The following is a 22,269-nucleotide window of genomic DNA, read 5'->3' on the forward strand; positions in this document are numbered from 1 at the left end:
ATTAACTAATCGTTGCAGCTCTAGAGACGGCTACAACCCTGTTTATATATAACTTATATCGCTTTCAGAACAATAATGTGCTTGATTTTCATCCTAACAGGCCAAGCAGGTGCTGTTTTTTTTTAATTACATGTTATTACTGTAGAGGAATGATTTTCATTCTTAGGTTATATCATTTAGTCAAACGTAACGGTATTAAACATCAGAGTGTTCTTTTTAAGTAAGATCGTCTCATTTTGCAATTACATTTCAAGTAAATCAGGTAATGTTTTAAATGTGCCGTCGTAGATGACTAAAGTTAAAGACATTTGTGTGTTAAAAGTAGCAAAAAAACAAACAAAAAAACTTCAAAAGTCTTTTTGAACAAACATTTAGAATAACCCTCTGTAGATTATTAACTATAGGTTATAGCATACTTAATTATTCATTTATATATTAATTTACAAGAATAACCCAACAAAGTGACGGGTTGCTTCAAAGTGCAGGAAGAGCATGAAAATCAGTTTATTATTCAGCAGTCTGTATCTGTGTAATTTTAATATTTTTCTTTCTATTTTTTTTTTTTGAACATCATTGTTGGATTTTTATCTTTATCTAAAATTAAAATTCATGCCTGATACACAAGATCCTCCATTAATTCTGCTAAGTGCCGTTTAATATTAATGCATAGTAAGTACAATATAAAACGTCAATGCACTTTTTTTTACATAACTGCAATATTTGTCTATTTTAAATATTATTACAATAAAATGTTTCAGCCTCAATCTGCCTTCAAGGTCCTTTAATTGTTATATATAAATAAACATTATATGATATTTACTGTTTGCAACCAGCAAAACAACTATTATCTATCAAAGAGGCCTCTTTTTTTTTGGTTTTCTTACAAAGGCTGGACTGTGTGGCAAGTTAATATTTACAACATGTACTACGACTCTACGAGGTGTCCCTGAAGGCATCGCTAAAACTCCTCCACTGTGACGTCATGGCTTTGGGAAATGATGGCGGTGTGTTTTGTGCTCTCACTATGGCAGCAGGACACACGTGAATGAAAACACACACACATGTCCACAGCTACTGTACTGAGTATGTACGATATGTAATAGTATGTTTTTCCATTTTATATACAACTTTACTGTTCTATGTTACGACTATATAAACATTTTAGAGGGAAATATAAGTTCAAATATTGTACAGACATTTGAATACGTTCCTTTAGTTATTACTTACATTATTTGCAGATTCAGATTTTACACACAAAAACACACGATAATCTTATAAAATATAAAGTATAAAATATCCAGCAGTATGTAAAGTAGTTAAAATGAGTCTACTTACATGTAAAATGTATTTAAACATGCTACAATTAAATAAAATGTATAATAATAACTTCCACTTTGAGAGGGGTCATTCTACATAGTGAGTACCTTTATTACATGATTATTATATAATATATATTTTAATGGCTATGCTCCTGTATTTTCACATTCTTAAGTAAAAGTCTGAATGAGTTTACTATAACACAGTATTTAGACGTTATAGTGAGGTATTACTACTTTAACTGGACTAAAGAACTTGAGTAGGACTGCAAATGATTATTATATTTAATTTATTATATATTACTCTAATGATGACTATTTATTAATTGAATAATCGTTTGGTCTATAAAATGTTAATCACAAGCTCCGTGAGTCCAAAGTGACGTCTTCAAATGTCTTTTCTTTGATTTGCAGTTTAAAATCCAAAGACATTCAATTTAGAATATATATATATATATATACACATACATTTATATATATACATGGCCATATATATATATATATATATATATATATATATATATATATATAACTGAGAAAAACAGAAAAACAGCACAGTTTTGCTCCAAAAGGGACAAGTCCAAGTCATTGACAAACCAGCGAAAATGACAACACATCCAGTAAAACCATCTGCAAACAACAAACACAAATATCTGCAGTTCTGCTATTGACCTTATTTAAACAGGCCTTTGTATCGAGATCGAGCAATTGCAAATGTTTTTTTGTTTTTTTTACATTTTTAAATGCAGACATCTTCAACACAGAAAAAAGAAAATATTTGGAAAAATTAAAATTTTCTTTCTTTTAACTGCCAGAAAGCATTTAACTTGCTCCTTAAGGGCCCTGAAATACTCATCATCAGTCCCTGCTTTGTGTTGTTGAACTGAATTACCTTTGCAGCTGCATTGAAAGCCAGCGCTTCAGAGAGGCTGGACAGATGCATGATGAAGGATCATCACATATCTCTGTTGATTTGACATGTAACACTGCCTCCTACTGGCCGATGTCAGGAGAAAATGTCTTCACCATAGTAAAGGTATCATGAAGGCATCTGAATAAGAGACTGTTGGGCTTTTAAAATGGACTTAAATTAATCCAAATAGTCTTAAATGTTCAGCAAATTCTACTGGCTGTCTGTATTTTACAGATAATCAACAGCAGACCTCAATTAATGATATATATTCCCAAAAATGTTGTGACATGGGTTTTTGGAGGAACGTAATCCAAACTTGGCTTCTCATAACGACGCAGCAGCAACAACAGGAAGAACAGGTGTGAAAGAGATTTAACAAAAACATCTGCTGCACCAGCTGAGACTGAATCTGACCACAAACACACCAGACGACCACACTGGCCTTTCTCATCACTTCATAACAAATCTGCAGCTGCTGAGTGTGTGTGTGTGTGTGTGTGTGTGTGTGTGTGAGAGACAGAGGTCGATACTGGTGCTGATATTCTTGCGTTTAAGCTGATATTTTTGCGAGTCGTTATGGTCTCAATCTCTAAATTCAGGCCCTTTTATGAGTGTGCTGATGTTTTTTTTGGGAAATTATCGCTTCATTAATAAGATTTGAAGACTTAAAGTAGCTTTGATGTGATGCTGTGGAAGTATTGATTTGTTCTCTGTCTGTTTCTTGCTTTATTATGTGATGCAATATTGCTTATTTCCTGTATTATCTATCTAGAGAACCAGCTGTAAGCAATCTGTTTTCACTGTTTCCACCCTGATGAAGATATCAGTCGGTGTTTTAGCGATAAAGGCTTTTAATACAACTTCTCTCCTTGCTCTGCCTGAGAGCGCCGCGCTCCTTATCTGGAAGGTCGGAAAAGATGACACCAACTCTGGGCTTCAAACCAGCTCCAATGTAAACATCACACCTCACTACGTCCATCTTTATATACAAGCTACAGTAAAAAAAATTAAGAACCAGCTTTTCTACCTTCACAGGACATTAAAGAAGTCTAATGGAACCGAGGTTCAGGATGATGGACGATGACACGTCATCATGTTGCTGTTTCTGAAGGTGTTCCCTCCTCGTGAGAAGAAAAGTTTGAAAACATCTGAATATTTGTTGGATAAAAACGGCAAAAGACACCGAACACTAGCAGAAAAAACATCCGTCCTGATATCTGTCCTCCAGAGGAAGAATAAAAACACAAACAAACATACGGGCTGAATCCCAAAAAAATCTCAAAAAAAAAGAGCCGGGAGACATGGCCAACTTTTTAGTTTACCATGATTTAACTGAAGCACATCTTCCATCTGCTGGAAATCAATACCAGAGGATGTTGTTGTGCTGCTGCCGCTGCTGCTGCGACATGTTTTTACTGTTCCCTGAGGAGGGTGATGCTAACAGCAACTCTCTCATATATATATTGTACACTTTTACTCTGATGCATACAAAATTAGATACAGAGCAGTATAATTAAAGAAGCTGCCATCTGACCACACCCAACCGGTCTCTATGAGTAAAATAATCTTGGGGAAAAAAAAACGTTGAAAAACTCCTGTCAGGATGCCATTTATAAGAAAGCGCTGCACCCCCAGTGGAGGTTGAGCGGCCCAGCAGTGAAGGCCTGTGGTTTGTGTGCTGGGCAGCTGCCAGGTGCACAGTGTTCCCCCAAGAGCTCCTCAAACAATAAATCTGTAACGAATAAAAGCCAATGAGAGCACCACACGTGGACTACCAGTACAGCGTTACATAACAGAAAGAAAGAAAAAAAAAAACAGGGAAATAAACTGATTTTAAAGCTTAGATGAAGAAGACGTTGTTGCAGAAGTTATTTAAAATCTGCAAAATGCAACTTTCAGTGACATAAAAATAAGTAATAAGCAGAATGTGTCCTTTCAGTCTGATTGTGACCATCTGTTCTCTCTGTTTGTGCAACTTTAGTTTTATTTTTGTTGGACAATTTTTTTAAATGTAAATCTTTAGATGAGCAGGAATCATATTTAATTGTTTCTATTGTACAAACCATGGATTAAAAGACTACCTGTGATGTAGTGACAAACCCATAAAGAACTAAAACTAAACTAAAAGCAACTCTGCTGAGCTTTTTTAGCCTCTTTTAGCCTCCTGGGTTTGGTTTTACGATACATTTACTGTCAATGTTTCCAGCAGCAGCTGTTGTGTTTTACCTGCTCGGCACCAAACGGCAGAAACACAAAGTTAGAGACCAGCTGGTGGAGAAAGAAAGTGGAACATTTAGCGGCTAAAGAGTCAGACGTAGAGCCGGTTGAGACTAAAACCAGAGCTGAAAGAAGAGTGAATATTCATCAGGTGGACACAAAAACAACTCTGATTGGATGATAATGTTGCTCTGTGTTTGCTAGATGTGTAAAACGACGGCATTATAGGACTAAATTATTTTAATTATCTGATGATTATCTTCTCGATCAATCGTTTTGCCTATAAAATGTAAGAAAATAGTAAAAATACCCGTTATAATTTATTAGAGCTCGAGGTGACGTCTTTGAATGTCTTTTTTTGTTCAATTAACAGTTGAAAATCCAATTTTATGTTCAGTTTACAATCACAAAAAAGCTCAAAATCTTTTTAAAAAAAAGCACATTTTTGGGCATTTTTCCTTAACAATGACTTTTCTGTCGATCGACTAATCAATTAATTGACTAATCATTGCAGCTCTACACCATAACAACTAAGTTGAACTAAGGTAAAACTTTGTTTTATTATTCAGCTTGTTAGAGAGTTCTTCTGCCCCCTGGTGGCCAAAAATGATCAATTCATACAGCTTGAAGTCATTTATCAAGTAGAAACGTCAGATTTTCTTACTGTAAGACATTTTGGGCTCTGCTCTCAGCTTTTATCAATATCTTTGACACTTTTAATACTTTTAATGATTGATTGCTTGATTGAAAAAAAAAAAGTTGCAACTCTAATCATGTGGTTTTGGCCAGTGGTGGATGTCACAGCAACACCACATGTGGAAGAAAACAAAAAAATAGCAAAACTAACCGTTAAGTCAACATCCTTCACTTTCCCTTCTGCTGCTTCTAGACCCGTAGAGCTGTATAGACGCCGGTTACCTCGGCTAGACGACAGATGACAGCTCGTCAAGATGACTGACAGGTGTTGGGTTGAGAGAACCTGACTGACTGAGTGGGAGGACGAAGGTACAAACAGCACATTTCAAGAATCTTTGAGGTGAAATGTGGCTTAAACACATGAGTCCCGACGTCAATTACCAAGTCAATTTTATTCTATATAGTCCCAAAATCGCACAACACAAATTAGCCTCTGAGGGCTTTAACACCAGGACTTCCACTGTCCATTTTCCCCCATTAAATGAGACCTCAGGTTGACTGGATCCTTTCCTACCAGCGGAGATTCACAGATCTGAGATTCTGACAGACAGAAAGCCAGAAATATCGCCTCGGGGGGGGGGGGGGGGGGGGGGGGGTTAGCTTCTATGTTTAACACCAATTAGACTTGTAAAATATTTCACGCGGCTGCTAATTTTTAGAATCCGACGTCTAGAGCGGAGACGTGGGCAGAGAAAAAGCTTCCTGTCGTCTCAGTTTGACGGCTCTTAACAGGAGCAGACAGTTGAGGTCAGGCCTCTGTGCTGTTTCATGTCGCTGTGCAGGCAGCGCTGAATCATACACTGTAACGACGGATCGGATTATAGTCAAGGGAGCATCTATTCTTCCCGTTTCCACCTCAGACACACATACAGTAACATTCAGGAGTTGAACTCCAAGCAGAAAGTTCGTCACCTAATAAGCAGAGTTCACAGTTTTTCAAGCTTGTCTTTATAAAACAGTCAGGTGCCAATATAAACCATGTTCATACTGGCCATTAAAAAATCCCTTTATGAGTCTACAGAGCTTGTTTTGTGCAAAACTGTATTGCAAACTTTATCTGAAGCTACTGTGAGGCCTCAGCAGTCAAATATCTCAAAGATGCTTCCAAATAGTCTTTTTAATGCTGAAATTTCAGCTCAGAATCACTGTCCAGGGAACAAAAAAAGAGTCAATTTTGTACTAAAACGACTACATTCATTCACTCACAGTAGGCAGGTCCCAATGACTGATTTTAAAATTTGGAAAAAGAGAATTATGGTATCGGATCTGTGCTCCGAGTTTAGAAATCAGAATCAGTATCAAGACAATTAAAGTCCTGCCGGTTGCTAATTGTTTGAGAATTGAGATTTAACCACGTCAAAAGACACAGATGTTATTACCGTCAAGTCTTTAGAGGGTCAATTGAAGGTAACTTTGCACTATGCAGCAACAATGATTGTGTGAGTTTATTGCATGTCACGCTCTGCAGGTCGGCTCTAATAAAATCTTGGTGATAATCAGATAATCCGTGCTCATGAAATGCTGAATCAAACCTGTGTACTCTGTGTATTCTCTCTTTTAAGTCATATTCTGATTGGTTGGCTTGTTGGGCGTCACGTTGTGAGAATTTGGTCTCAGACTGTCTTCGGTCTCCAAAAACATCAACAAAATCGGTGTCGGTGGACGAGATCTAGGACACCGTTTCGTATTGACGACAAAAGATTTCGTTCAGTTTGTCTCACAACTTTCATCTCAAACAGACCAAAATCACAAAGAGGCTTTTAATGAAGTCTCACAGCAGTCAAAGTCTTTCTTTTCCTCCGTAGATACACCAGTTCAGTTTTTCATTATTTTTGAGGCACAAAACTATTGTCTCAAACACTAAAATATATTCAATCTTCAACAACGTAAAAACACCTTCAGTTTTTGATGTTTTGTTTACCCTCATTGATATAAACGAGGTAATCATTATAATGAAATACTATTAAACAGCACCACAAACTACAGCCTATAGCAGGACTGTTGCAGACTGCATTAGTTTAAGTATTGACAACTATATAAAGTGTAATGAAGATTTTAAAAAATGGATAAACTGACTGAGGATCAACAGATTTACAGAATATAGTTATTGGTAACTAATATTGAATCAATGCTATTTAGACTGTTTGCACAGTTTCTTACACAGACAGTGCTTTATACTGATTTAAAACTAACCTTTACAAGTCCAAATTTATCAGTTGATAAATGATGTCATTATTTTGTCTCTTTAGGGTTTTCTAACACGGTTTAACAATCAATACAAGATGTAAATCACATTAGTAAAAGGCTGAGTCACAAGACAAAAGTTCAGTTCTTGTCAACATGTCATTAGCAGGTTGTTTTATGTTCAGTCTAATATCTGAAAATACAAGTAGATATTCAGTAAATCCAACCTGTCTGTCTGTTCTCGTGACTGCCTTGAAATAATCCTCGCTGTCCCAGTAGACACCCGTCCTGACCAGCAGTCCGCAGCTCCACCGGCTCCAGCACCACATCGCTGCTTCGGCTCGGAACCAGACCAGAAACCTCTTTCTCTCAAAATCCATAAAACTTGCAACCACATCAACGGGGCTCCGAAGCTCCCACTCCCCTTGTCACAGATTGGTCGAAAAGCCCGCAGACGCTCTCCTCATACATGTTTACTTTACCAGCTGTGTCAACAACGTGAGGAACAACACTAGAAAAAATTAACTTTTTTGCTGGGAAATAAGAAAAAACGAGGGTTTGCAGAAGCTCAGCAGGTTCATCTGTATGTCTGTTAAAGGTGAAGTGAAACCTCTTAGTGACAACAACAACACCGCAAGAGTTAAGACTCTTTGCAAATGTCAAGGAATAGAAAATGAAAGCAAATAAAAAAAACTTTAAGGGAACTTCCTTGATTAACTTTAAGAAGGGAATTACCACATTTCAACGGCTGAATGCTCATAAATATTATCAGTGGTCGGTTCATTTCACTTGCTCTTTGGTCGACTTGCTCAACTTTGGCAATAACGAACCATTATTCGACACATTAAGAGCCTCGTTGCATTCAACTGGAAGAATAATGACACTGATATGTGGATTTTATGACCCCTCATTTACCTGAAGTTGTAAAACTGTATGACCTGAATATATTTATATCACACCTGGATTAATATCCTGGATGAATGATTACCCGTATGTGAAAGCTGCTGGCTCATAGTTACCTGGTTAAAAGCCATTGAGATTAAAATATCTCTTTATTTGTGAGTCTTGGCAAAGACAACAGCTCCACATACAACAAATAACATAAAGGCTATAAAATATATAACACAGACTTATTATTAATTGGTTTAAATATGAAGAGAATAATAATGGATCACAAATCCTACAGGATCAAATGCATTAAGATTGATAAAATAACTGTAATAAATATACCATAATGAGTAAGAAGATATGCAGTCGATTTATAAGCTCAAAACACCTGAGTTCTGCATTTTATATTTTATACTATCTATTGTACTTTTTATTCATTATTTATCAATATTTATACCTTGATGTGTGGGTTGTTACTGTCTCAGGGCACAGGTGTAGTCACAATAAAGGCCTTCTATTATATTCTATTACATTTAAATTCTTCTAAAATAAACACATACAACAGATAAATACAATCCTGAAATGCATGACACTCGTGACCATAATATCTTCAAATTCCAACCAAATAAATATCCGTTCTGCCCACAACTTTAGTGGTTTTCAGCTTCAAACAAGCTCTAAAAAGCAGCTGTACATGTTGTTATCTGGTCGGTGCCTGCTGGATGTGGGAAGTGTTTATTACATCGACTTTATAAGATGATAATAGGTCGATGTTGTGTTTACAGCTTGTTGCCCCCAAGTGGCCAAAAGAATCACTGCATGCAGGCGTAAATAAAATGTTTCTTGCTCTGTTTTTAAGGACTGGATGAAGCAACACTGCCAGAAGAAAACTAGAGAAAGTCAAAAGGCATTCTGGGAAATGAAGGAAATAAATAAGTAAAGTAGTTTATGAGGCAGGTAAAGGGCTTTCTGGGTAATTTGTAGCAAACAGATAAGTTGAAGCTGCTATAATCTATATTTTTTTTATACTAACGCTGTTATCATTAATTATCAGTGACTCTGCAGCTCCTCTCGGCTTTACGGAGCTTCATAGTGAGTTTCAGCTCATTGTTCATCTGTCCGACTGCAACTTTACTGTTTTGGTTCACTCTCATTGCGTCGTTTTCAGCTGTTGTCAGAGAAAAAGCTCTAAAAAGCCACTGTACACTACCTGCTCAGCACCAAACGGCAAACAGACACAGTTAGCTGTAGACTAGCTGATGAACATAGTGGAGCATTTAGCAGCTAAAGAGCCAGATATTTCCCTCATGAAACAGTAGAGAGCAAAAACATTACATTCACCAGGTGGACAGAAACTCCAAATGAATGATAATCATATCAACTTAAAAAGTGATGTTTGTGTTTACTTGTTTCCGCTGCCTCCAAGCGGCCAAAAATATCAGTTAACGCTGGTTTAAGTAGTACAGACGCCCTGTTTCTGCTGCTGGGAAATAATCCCCTATGAGAGAGTTTCCCAGTAACACACAGCGAGACAAGAAGCCTCTCATTCACACCCAGTGAAGCAGCTCCTGAGAGTTGAGAGGCCCGCCTGTCTTGCTAGCCGCTAGCAGCCTCTGGATTTATTCCCTGCCATTGTTTCAGCCAGCGGAGCCATTCAGGTGCTCCTCCGAGCTCCGAGCTTACTGCCATTTAAAAATGCTTTCTCATGCCAACGGCAGCCAGCCGGGGACGGTCGGGAGAGCAGCTCTTCTCTGACGACGGTCGCCCAGGCTGAGAAAGAAATGTATTATGTATTTAATGTATTTATCACATGTGACATTCGGACAGAACTAGGAAACTGAAGACATCACCATCAGCTGTGAGAAGTTGTGAACATTTTATAGACAAAACGATTAACTGAGAAAATAATTGGAAGATTTAACTGTTGATCTGCATTTAGTTTCTACAGTTAAACTTGTAAAATTCAACTAGTTTTCTCAGTGTTGACACTGTGATAAAATACTTGAGTTCCTCAGAGGATCATCACTTACTGAACATCCACAGTGAACTGTATCAACAAGTCTGCAGACATCTATTCATTTCCTGTAGAGCCGAGCGACGGTTTGACAGCTCGATCAGCTGACAGTTGAGAAACGGTTTGTTTTTAACTTTCTTTTTTACCATCACTGCCTGCCTGTCAACTATCCTGTCACATTTCCGCACATCACTGTTCCGCCAGCCTGCTACATAAACATAAATGTTGTATGAAATGTTTGTTTTAAATGGCTGCATCCTAATTTTTTCATCATCTTAATGTTGAATTAACGCTACCCAGCTGCCTTAATCATGATAATAATGTGACATCATAAAAACCATGCAACAATATGAAAGGCCAGAGCAGAACAAAACAGCCAATAACTCGTCAGTCACATGTGGTTTTGATTGATATGAACAACAACTTTACTCGTTCAGGGCCTCTAGATTAGATATTAGATTTTTGTTTGTTATTATAAGAGTAGTCCAGCCAAGAAAAGCCATAAGTCCAGCTTTACTCCACATGATTTCGGGCTACCTTGTGGTCCTGGTCTTGAAGAGGGACTTTCATAGTCTCATTTGTTATAAAGTTGTGGTTTATAAAAGTGCTGTAAGGCTGCAACTAACTAATTATTTTCATTATTAATAAGTGTGACAGTTACTTTCTTGAATAAGTGATTCATTGTTCAGTGTATAAAATGTCAGACAGCAGTGAATAATGCTGATCATTATTATTCCCTGAAGCCCAAGTTAACATATTCAGATGACTTGTTTTGTTTGACCATCAGTCAAAAACACATTAAGATGTTATCATGGAAAAACTGGGGAAACTAGCGAATATTCACATGAGAGAAGCTGCTAAAAGATAATTTTTTTTGGCGTTTTTACTATAAAAAAATGACATAAATCATTACTTAGTTAGCAAAATTGTTGGCGATTAATTTTCTGTCAATCATTTCTGTTGAGCACAACCATGTATAGGGGTGGTCAATGGAGAAATTCAGCCTCAGGGCTCAGTAGGAGGTCGATCCAGCCGTGAATCCAGTGATTTACACAGATCTAAAGTTGTGGGATTTGCAAGACACACAAAAAAAAACAGAAAATGGTCGAAATCAAAGCATCAGAAGCTAAGATATTCAGATTGTTTTAGTCCCAAATATACTATAGGTCACGAATACTATATTTCCCATAATGCACCCAGAAGCAGAGGCCTTCCTGACTAAACAACCCACGTCTTTCAAACTCCTGCTGCAGTTTGTCACACAGACTTTCTTTCTGTTATAAGTTTCTGGTCCCGAGCGTACGCTGAGATAACCCCGATGACATCACCATGAGATCATCAGCGGTTCATTTCTCAGACTTCACAAAGCTCCCACTACAGCCACAGACAGCGTTATACAACTGTTTTTACTGGCCGGTGGTTAAAGACTACATGCCTACACTATATTTCAAACATATCACCCCCCCGCCTGACCCTAATGCAACAGCAGACTGACTGCAGGGAGAGAGAGAAAGAGAGAGAAAGAGAGAGAGAGAGCGAGCACCTTGGTTTGAAATTCAGCTGACAGCAGATCTCCACCTCTCACACTGACAGCGCAGCGGAGGGTCAAATCTGATTAAATATTATTGTTAGAGCATGTTTCATGCAACAAGTTAGCCTGACGTGCTTTACAGATGCTGTTTAAAAGCCGTTCGGGGTGAGAATCGAGTTCAAACACCGACTGGAAAGGAGGAGGATGTGATTTCAGCTTTTTCATATCACCGGGATCTCCTGAAGGACTCAGCAGTAAATACATGCTGAGCGTTTCCCACAGGTGGAGAGTTACTTTGTGGAAGGTAGTCGACTACAAAACAGCTGCATTCACAAGCTAATTTCTAGGGCTGTAGTCAATCAAAGAAAATCTTGGTCCACTGAAATCGTACATAATCTTCAACCAATCGATTAGTCGCGGGGGGGTCAGCTGTAACGGGAGAGAGTGCACAGTGAACTCCGCAGTCACACATTTCTCCGCGTCGGTTATGCTAACCCATTGCTAACTTTGGAGCTAACCCCCTTCACTTTTCCAGCACTTGAGGAAACAACAGACTTGACTTTTTAGCATTTATTAACTGTTACACACTGGAGTTTGAACTGTACATTTACTGCCAGACTGACAACTTACTGCTACCCCTTTCCTCTGCTCCGCTCGTATCCACCGTCACTTTCCTGCCGCTCACTCTTTCCCGCTCGCTACGCAAACGTACTACGCAATGCCGTATTCCTTAACGGAGTTACGCTACCAACTGTTTCCTTGGTAACGACACAGAGGTGGACTCACGTACCGGAACAGCGCTGCACAGACACACCCAAACACAATTGATTTCTGAATCAATGGATATTTGGCGTCATTTTTGACATTAAAAAATATTTTTTTGGCCTGGCGGGAGTTCTTGTTGTTATAACTATAGGAGAAACACTGATTCAGTTAACACTCAGTAAACGTTGAGTACAGTTAGACCCAGCAGTCTCCATTAGGTTGGGCGAGTTCAAAGTTGTGAAAACGACGGGGGTGTTTTCAATGTTAGTCTGTCACTCCCCCCTCAGGAAATAATGGATTAATCCTGGAAGGCTGTTGATGTCGCACTTTTCTCCTTATGAAAATAATACGGAGATTATTCGACCAATGAGAATTTGGTCGGACGAGAGCATATCGACCAACTAATCAACCAGTCGACCAGGACACTACAGCCCTACTAATTTCTGATGAAGGAGGGCTGGTTTACAATCTATAAGGTAGGGCTGACCCAAATGCTTCAAAGCTTTGTTCGATGCCTTCGTATCGGAACAGCAAAATCGGTAATCAAACATTCGTACCCCTGCTCTCATCTCGTCTACCTGCAAACTTTGCGCGTCCAACGCAGCGTCATAGGACATGTGACTCCTTAAAGTTGTCAAGCATCTGGAGTAACTTCAAAGTTTGCCAGATATGCCAAAAGATACTAGCACTTCACCTGAAAAATGTAAGTAGTTTCTCGGTTGTAGACCCGACACCACGCATTCAACCTTTTTTTTGATTAGGCTAATGTTAGCATGACTTGTACATATGATATTATAGTCTCTCTCAACCCAACTGGTCAAGGCAGATGGCCGCCCACCTTGAGCTGGGTTCCGCTTGAGGTTTCTTCCCATCAAAGGAGAGTTTTTCCTTGCTGCTGTCGCCAAGTGCTGCCAATGGGGGGATTGTTGGGTCTCTGTAAATTACAGAGTCCAGTCTAGACCTGCTCTATGTGAAAAGTTTGAGCTTCGAAGCCCAAACAGAGGTATTTGGGACAGCTCTACTATGAGGCTGCAGACTTCTATCAGATCACACATCAAACTAAATGCCCACACAGACTTTTGAAAGGAAAAAATAATCAATGCAGGTATCCAGTAAAATTCACAACATGGCTGAAAGTCTGTGTATATATCTGTGTAGTCTCTGTAAGCATAGACGTTCTGCCGCTAACAGCCTCCACTCCTCCGGTTTCAGGTTTTCCACCACATGTGGGAACGTGGCTGCAGGGATTTGCTTCCCATTTTAGCCACAAGAGTATCAGTGAGGTCCAACACTGATGTTGAGTGATAAGGTCTGGCAAACAGTCTGCCTTTAGTTCATCCCAAAAGGTGTTGAATCAGTTGAGATCAGAGCTCTGTGTAGACCAGTCAAGTTCTTCCATGCTGAACTGGAAAAAACATTTCTTTATGGAGCTGACTTTGTCATATAGAACAGTAAAGGGACTTCATCAAACTACTGCCACAAAGTTGGAAACACACTATTATCTAAAATATATTTGATTTCCCTGACTTGGAATTAAGGGTCCAAGCAAGTCTGTGCACAAGGTTGTAGATATTAGAGCTGCAGCTAACGATGGTTTTCATTGTCGTTTAATCTGTCGGTTGTTTTCTCGATCAATGGATTAGTTGTTTGGTCTTTAAAATGGTGAAAAATGTCGATAATTGTTTCCCAAAGCCCAAGATGACGCCCTCAAATGTCTATAAATCAAAGATATTCAGTTTATTATCAAAGAGCACAAAGGAAACCAGAAAATATTCACATTTAAGAAGCTGGAGATTTTTGCTTTTTTTTAAATCGATTATCAAAATAGTTGTTTGATTCTCTGTTGATTGACAAATCAATTCATTGACTTATTGTTGCAGCTTTAGTCCACATACTTTTGGCCAAAAAAGATATATACAGTATGTGGGAAACACTCCATTATTCCATATTTAAACGTTGCTTTAAGAACTGAAAAACAACAACAGCACTACAGATGTGCAAGACAATGGATTGTATTTGTCATACAGTCCTGAGGGCATCAGCACATCTATAACTAAAATTCCATTTTAGCCAAAAATATATAAACCAGTGTCATTTAAATGGCTGATAAAAGCAAAACTGCTCAACAAGGATGCGAGAAAAAGGAGGAGTACGGATTTAAAGTGTAGAAAAATATTAATAAATAAAACCATTTTAAATAAAGTACAGTGAAAAACACTTCAGTCACCAGATAAAGAGACGGTTTAATACCAGGCTCTTCACATTTAACTATATTTCTGTAAAACTCGCAGATCGACAACAGTGGAGAGAAGATCTGCCGGCGTCTCTTTATTGTTTACCAGTATCAGGATTTATTAACGAGCTGACACAGGAACACATTCATTAGTCGCCTGTGGGATTAATACAGACACGACCAAACATGTCAAAATATCAAAGAGCATGGCCTCGTCTGCAGGGAGATGGTTGCCCGGGCGTGTTGAGTCGGTGCCAGTGGCAGCCCGACACACACACACACACACACACACACACACACAGCTGAATGAAGGCTGCGTTCACACTTAGCACCGTGACCTCTTTATTCTCCTCTACCTGCATCCATGTGGCCAGGTAAGAACAATCACAGGAAAACTTGGCAGATACCAATAAAAAAACAAAACAAAACCTGATCCCACAGGAACAGAGGTGTGATTCAGGTGAAGCAAACAGCCTCAAATCGCACCAACATGACAAGAGAGAGAGTTTGAAATCGAGCCAGCAGCAAATCCAGGCTCAACATAACCACCGCAGAGAGTCAAGACCAGGTGAAAAAGTCACCTGATGAACCACAGAGGAAGTAAACTACAGCATCAGCTAAAATAATAGCTAGCGCTTTATTAGCAGGTCACCAAAACTGCTTATTAATCTACTAGTGAGTCATGTGACGTTTGTTTATAAGCCCTAATTGGCTGGAATAAGTCAGCAACTTCTCTTCATGGTCAGACCTGGAAAAACTGGAAACGCTGCCCTCATGTCAGTCATTCAAGCATTAAAAAAAGTTTCATGAGGAATGTAAACGTTCTGAAAAGTCAAGTTTTATGTTGCTCATATTTCTCAGATCATGTTTTGTTGTGTTGGATGTGATTATTGTAAATTAACGTGTTTTTATGTAAGTTTGTGACACAAATTTTTACGCCAGGTCTCCCTACTAAAGCCAGAGACACTTCCTGGTTAAATAAAAGTTAAATAAATCAAGTAAACCACACATACATTATTACTAGCCAAGGGTCAAACCAAATGTAGCGCAAATTTTAACCAAATTTTCAGAAAACCATCAAAAGAAAATGCTAATTAATGCTTGTTTCCTTCCATTCCTGTTATATGAATAGTAGGAAATAAACAGCAGGTGGCGCTAATTCTCCAGTCGGTGCCATTAACCCATTACAGAAGAAGAACACACCTTAAACCCAAACTTTCTCTGCCATATTTTGACTTTTTTTTCTAATTTACAGCATTTCTACTCAGGTTTTTTTAAGCACAAATTGAAATTTTACATTAAAACAGATTGGATAAGATGTGTAAGATGTTCATTTAATTGTATATTGAACTGTTGAACTTTTCATGCATTACAATCTATTTATCTATAATGTGTAGTACCTTCTTGTAAAGTGTGCTGAGTCTTTAAATAAACTTACTTTCTTACAAATGCAAAAGTAAGCACACACACACCCAGCTGTTCGTCGGCACAAACACACACATCCAGTTGTTCAACGGCACAAACACACACTCACACTGCGGCACTGCACACACACACACACACACACTCACACACTTGTGTCCGCAATTCTGCAATTACTCAGAACTGATTATTTTGTTGATATAAATTCTAAAAAAGTGACTATGACACAACATATTTCCCGCATCTTAAGATAAAAACGCATGCAAATATGTTTGGTGTGAGTGTCATGATGGTATACCACTGATGCAGACACACACACACACACACACACAATAAATACTTTAAAGTACTCTACAGTATGCTGTATGTGTGCTAACACTCATGAGCGCACAGAAACACAAACACACACACACACACACACACACAGACAGAATAAGGGCACACACACACACACTTGCAAACACACATTCAATTATAATTTAATGTATTCTTACAGACATGCACGCAAGCACAGATATTCAAATGCACTCATGGTCTCTCTCTCACACACACACACACACACACACACATACACACACACAGAGCCAGCTCTCTGCGGTGTGGCGGTGTTGCATCGAGCTCACCAGGTCGTCCAGGATGGTGACGGGGAAGTCGAACATGCACATCTTGACGGGCTGAGCGAGGGCTCTGTGTAGGCTGAACAGAGACTTGGCTTCCATGCTGCACACTGAACGCAGCACAGCGCAGCGCAGCCGCTCGACCGCTCGCAACACACATACAAAAATAAAATAAAAGATAAAGCAAACCAAAATAAAATATATATATATATATATCAAGAAGGAACTCCCACAGCTGGCTGCTCGCTCCCTCGCTGGCTCGCTCTGCCTCTCACTGAAGACTGCGAGGAATCCGTCTCAGAGAGAGAGAGAAAAAAAAAAAAAAAGAGGAACCCTTCCACCTCCTTCCTCCTCTTCTTCCCAGCCACCAACAAACCCTGCGCTCCCCCTCGTTTCCCTCCCTCTTCCTCTTCTCGTCTTTTCCCTCCTCCTCCTCCCTCCCTCCCTCCCTCCCTCCCTCCCTTCCTCACCAGGGAGCGTCTAACTGTCAGCAGCTGCTCTCTTTACATCTTTACGTCTTGTGGAGGTATTGCCCAACACTCAGCTGTTGTGCCACAACCGCAGTGTGTTTGCTTTCTCGCGGCTGAAGAAGTGCTCAGACCACGGCGCTGCATGCATCTTTCTGGGCAAAAAAAAAACAACAACAAAAAAAACCAACCTTGTTGCCCAATGAAATGCAGCAGGTACACAGAGAGAGGGGGGTTCTGAGTTGCCGTCTGACTCTCTTCTGCTTCATTATGCTGCAGCGATTTAATCAAGAGAGAAAGACCGGCTCTGTTTTGCTCCTGTAGTGCCAGACTGTCTGTGTGAGCCAATTAAAGATGAAGCAGGGTGACTGATGTATGAATCAGCCTCCCCCCTAATTAATGTCGCTGGTAAAAAAAAAAAAAAAAAAAAAAAAAAAGTGAAACCAGACGTTCTGGCAGGTCACCAGCCCTCATCTGAAAATTGTTTTCTTTTGTAAATATGTACTGAGATGATGAAAGAAGCCGACGGAGTCTGAAAATCCTCCAGCTGCTGCGATGATGCTGACTCTTGCCTTTCTTACTGAGCGTTATTAAATGTTTGATGGTGTTTCTGCACTGAGACTACTGTCAATCAAACAATGTAAGCAGCTCTGTTATGTCTTCTTCTTCTGATCGTTGACATTTTATTAGGTGGAGCTCTTTTCTCCGTGTTTACTGATGTATTAGCTTCCACTGTTCATGCTAATGTTACATTCAAGTCACATCCAATTTAAGTTTGGTGAGCAGGTTCCTGTTTAGTGTGGGTCTTGTACTCCTACTAGGACGCATGAGGAAACACATCCACGCTTGTGTCAAAGTGATACATAATCCTGTTGGTACTTTCATGCTATTCCATGTTGTTGGTTGCAGTTAACGTGCCAGTAAATGAAGACTATGCCAGCAAAAAAAAAAAAAAAGGCCTGGAAGAAGAAGAAGACTGCTCACTAATGAAAACAAGTTCAACATATTCAAACTGAGATTTACTAATGTTTTACAAGGAAGGAAAAAGTCTGTCAACAACAAGTCCAAAGACAGCAGCCAAACCTCTAAAATCAGCTGTTCCAAAGTTGTAAAATACAAAAATATCATTTAATTATTCACACAGAAAAAGCAGCATCTTCTACAGTTTGCTTGAAATCAATAAATAATTTTTAGGTTGCAATTTCAGGTTCCTATGACACAATTTGTGGTGGCAACAAGATTTTATTATGTTGTCCAACTTCCTCTAATATGAAGTAAATTTCGACGAAATCGTGGCACTTCCTGTCTGAATTTTCAGAACTTCATCTTGAAGGATGAGTCAGTAATGAATATGAAAAAAATATTGACTGTGACTCTATCTGATCATCGTTCATCTGACCTCTCTTTGACTTCTTTGCAATAACAAGCAGACATTTCTATATACCGTATTTACTCTAATAGTGGAATTTATTTACTTCCACTGCAGAGGGTACCAGGCCTTTATTGGAAGCAGGTTTATATTAGAGTGAGGCCTTTATTTATAATTTCCTCTGTTTGATAAGTATATTTGCTCACATTTTAATACGAAGATCAAATTTCCGTCTGCGAGTCGGGCTGCTCACGTTCACTCTCTACTGCGTTGTGGAAAATTCTGTCACTTTTTCACTGTCACAAATGTAGCTACTGCCATCTCGTACGTTACTATGTTACTACAAACCACAATCAGCTGAGACATGAACACACATGCACCCACAGTGACTGAAATATGACGATAATAATTTAGATGAGTAATCCAGAACAACAAAGTGTTGAAAATAGCATGGTTATATTATGCTTAACTGGCATACACATTATATAACAGGCACCTTTTTTAATTGTTCAGGTCAACCACACCCACACACCCCCTTCTGGGTGAAAATAAGCGCTATAAAAGTGCCGGTGGAAAAACTAGTGGCAACATGCCTAAAAGCTGCTGCGTCGCAATTTTAAAAAAACCCCTGATTTTCTTTACTTCCCCAAAGAGCGAAGGACAGTAAAAGAAGAGATCTGTGGCTTCAGGTCATCCGCAGAGATTCTAAAAATGGTAAACTGTGGGATACGTCTGTGGCAAACACGTCATCACAGCTAAGTTAATGATGTTAAAGTCAAGAGTTATAATGTTAAAAGTACACAGTAACAGAATGTTAATGCTGCATTGAAAGCGCAGTACAAAGAACATACTGAAAATACAAGAAAATCTCCCCCAATTTAATGTTAGCCTGTAACAGCTAGCTCGCTAGCACTAGCTGCATCAAGCTAGCTTTTCCCCTTGTTTGCTGAAACATAGGTACCAAGTAAAACAGCTTCACCTGCCTGTTACATGTAGCGGTATCGTTGTTTCTGCTCTCAACTCAGTTAATATAGCTACAGTCTTTATTACAGCGGCTAATTAGCCGCTAAATTTAAATTTACACTAGTGCTGCTCAAGCACTTTCTCGCTAATCCCACAGTTGTTTACACACTATTAGGATCTGCTAGCTACTTTAGCAGTTAGCAATGACACTCATAAATCTCTATTTCTTTAATTGTTTCTATATAACGACGCTGATCATTCATCTGTAACAACATAACATAATTGTTGGCCTGACTGGCAATAGGATTTGGGCTCCTAATAGCTAAAAAGCAATACAGTTTTCTTATTTTATGCTATTAAATTGGCAAAGACCTCAGAATTTGCATTTATCATCAATCAAATCAGAGGGATAGTTTTTACCCAATAATGGCGGGGGCATGACGCAAAGGCTAAGTACCCGGAAGTGTTATTCTCACTTTTATAGTGGAGGTGCCTCACCTGAAGTAAAGAAAGCCTCTGCTAACATCAGAGGACATTATTATGAAATATAATATTAAGCTTATAAATCTTCACAGAAACAAGCGGCAGCGCTACATCACATAGCAAAGGCCACACATTTAGTGAATGAGGCAGACGAGCTGCTTCAGGATCTCCATCTTAAAAAAAAAAGCCTTCAGTTTGCTTGTTTTGTTCGACCAAGAGTCCAGTCCTATAGATTTTCCAAATGATTGCTATAAATGTAAAAACACACATGCACATGAAAAATAAACAGCAAATCTTCTAAACTAAGAAGCTGGAACCGAAGAATATTTTGGCAATTTTGCTTGAAATATGACCAAAATGATCGATTATCAAAATAGTTGCAGATTAATTTTCTATCCATCCATATTTGTCGCAGCTTCGTAATTAATCAGAGTAGAAAAAAGTAGGAGTGTAAAGATGAACAGATAAGTATTTTAAAACCAATTTGGCACCCGGTCACAGATCCAACCCAAAATCTGCATGAAATTCATCTCCGTTGACCAATTTCCTGATTAGAACCCTGTTCAGTATGTTTATGTTATCTACACTTACCCAACAACATCACGGCCCTCACTATTAACCTGCACTTGATCTAGTTTGATTTCAGCATTGAGACAATTCAAATTTCATTTTCTATGAGCCTTCAAACACACTTCAACACTTCCGTTAAACTCCTGCTTTGAGGAAATTAACAACACTAACAAACTAAACTGAGAAACTAAACCTTTACAGAGCAGGTATTTACATTCTCAGTCTTTGTTGTGTTGTGTGTAGGTGAGGGATTCCCCCCACAGCAGCCATCAGAAGCATCTTATTCCTCCAACAGGAGTCAATATTGACATTTGGATTTTTTTTTTTTTCTTCATCACCTTTGCAGCCTGAACCTGAAGACCCAAACAGCCTTTCTGCAAAACTCTGAAAAACATTTCCAGTGAAAGTGAAGTCTAACCACGTCACACGGTATGTAGGTCACACGGCTTTTACCCCAAATGGCTGAAACCGTGATAGAAAGGAAGTAAGTTTGTTTTGGGCCTGACAGCAGCAACTAACAGACTCAGAGCTGTGAAAAACATGTCTGAGGTTTTCTTTATCTCACCTACTGTATCGCACCAGTCCTGCTTTCTGCTTTTACTTCTGCTTTGCTTTTTTGTGTTTCATCATCATCGTCAGTCTGTCAGAGTGAACATCCACACTGTGTAATTATTAACTGAGCCTTTGGGGAAATCTATTGCAAAATAAAACACAATGATCCCACAAACTGAGCAAACAGCATCATTCATTCCTCGTTTTAAAAGATTTTTTTTCTTTTCTTTCACTCGGCTAATATTTGCACGTTGAAAGAACAGCCGGTATAAATATTTTAAGTGTGTGTTGGCTCCGAGTCCGAGCTGTTAAGACTCGGGGTAATTTAAAGAAAGAGGGAAAGAAAAGACAGAATTTAGCCTTGATTCAGATGCAAACGATGTGAAGATGAAGTGCTGCTGCTGCTTTAAAAAAAAAAAAAAAATACACAGACACAGTAGAAGAAGAAGAAGAAGAAGAAGGAGAAGAAGAAGAAGAGAGTGTAGCCGAAGGGAAAGAGGGCCTGAATTACCACTGGGAACTGCTTTCAGATGCAGAGGCCGTCCCACAGCTGAATACTGTAGAAGAGCGGTTGTCATGGAAACAGGGAGGCAAAGCCAGCTCTTCATAGGGCTACATAGGATCCCCCCCCCCCCCCCTCCCTCTCCTCTCCTCTTCCTCCTCCTCCTCCTCCTCCTCCTCCCCTCTTTTTTTCTCCACAGATACCAAGCCAGGACAGGAAGCGAGACTGGAACCCGCAGGTCCGCTTCCTGTGGACTCGGACAAAGACAGGACGGGCGGTGCAGGTACACAGGAGGTCAGTTCATCTGCAAGGCGTGACTGCTACGTGTAAACCTGTCGTCGCTGCTCTCGCTCTCATCTGACGGGTTAAAGGCCTCTCTTCAAGATGATGATGATGATGATGATGATGAGGTGTTTAACAGTTTTACAGCCCGACATGCAACAGGAGAATAAAACCATCGACATCACGGACGACTATTAGGAGAAGTCCAGGTGTTAAATCTTTTTCACTGTGGTTTCAATACATACAGACTGAAATAATTCAGCAACATATTCACTGTTGAACCGT

At 39.1% G+C, this 22,269-nt stretch overlaps 1 protein-coding gene and 1 long non-coding RNA gene across 3 annotated transcripts in view; one reads left to right on the forward strand and one right to left on the reverse strand.

Moving 5' to 3' along the window:
• The window catches only part of LOC121903639 (ral guanine nucleotide dissociation stimulator-like), a 69,329-nt gene that overhangs the window by 38,101 nt on the left and 8,959 nt on the right, over nucleotides 1-22,269 (reverse strand). The window lies entirely within an intron of this gene.
• Nucleotides 12,913-21,628, forward strand: LOC121903640. 2 transcript variants are annotated; one of them, XR_006098080.1, is made up of 2 exons: nucleotides 12,913-13,227; nucleotides 20,995-21,628. It is a non-coding gene; the product is annotated as an uncharacterized LOC121903640 (long non-coding RNA). The 2 variants fall into 2 exon arrangements; XR_006098079.1 differs by having other exon boundaries at nucleotides 12,913-13,000.

Source organism: Thunnus maccoyii, chromosome 9, assembly GCF_910596095.1.
Source record: "Thunnus maccoyii chromosome 9, fThuMac1.1, whole genome shotgun sequence".
In the NCBI taxonomy this organism is placed as follows: Eukaryota; Metazoa; Chordata; class Actinopteri; order Scombriformes; family Scombridae; genus Thunnus; species Thunnus maccoyii.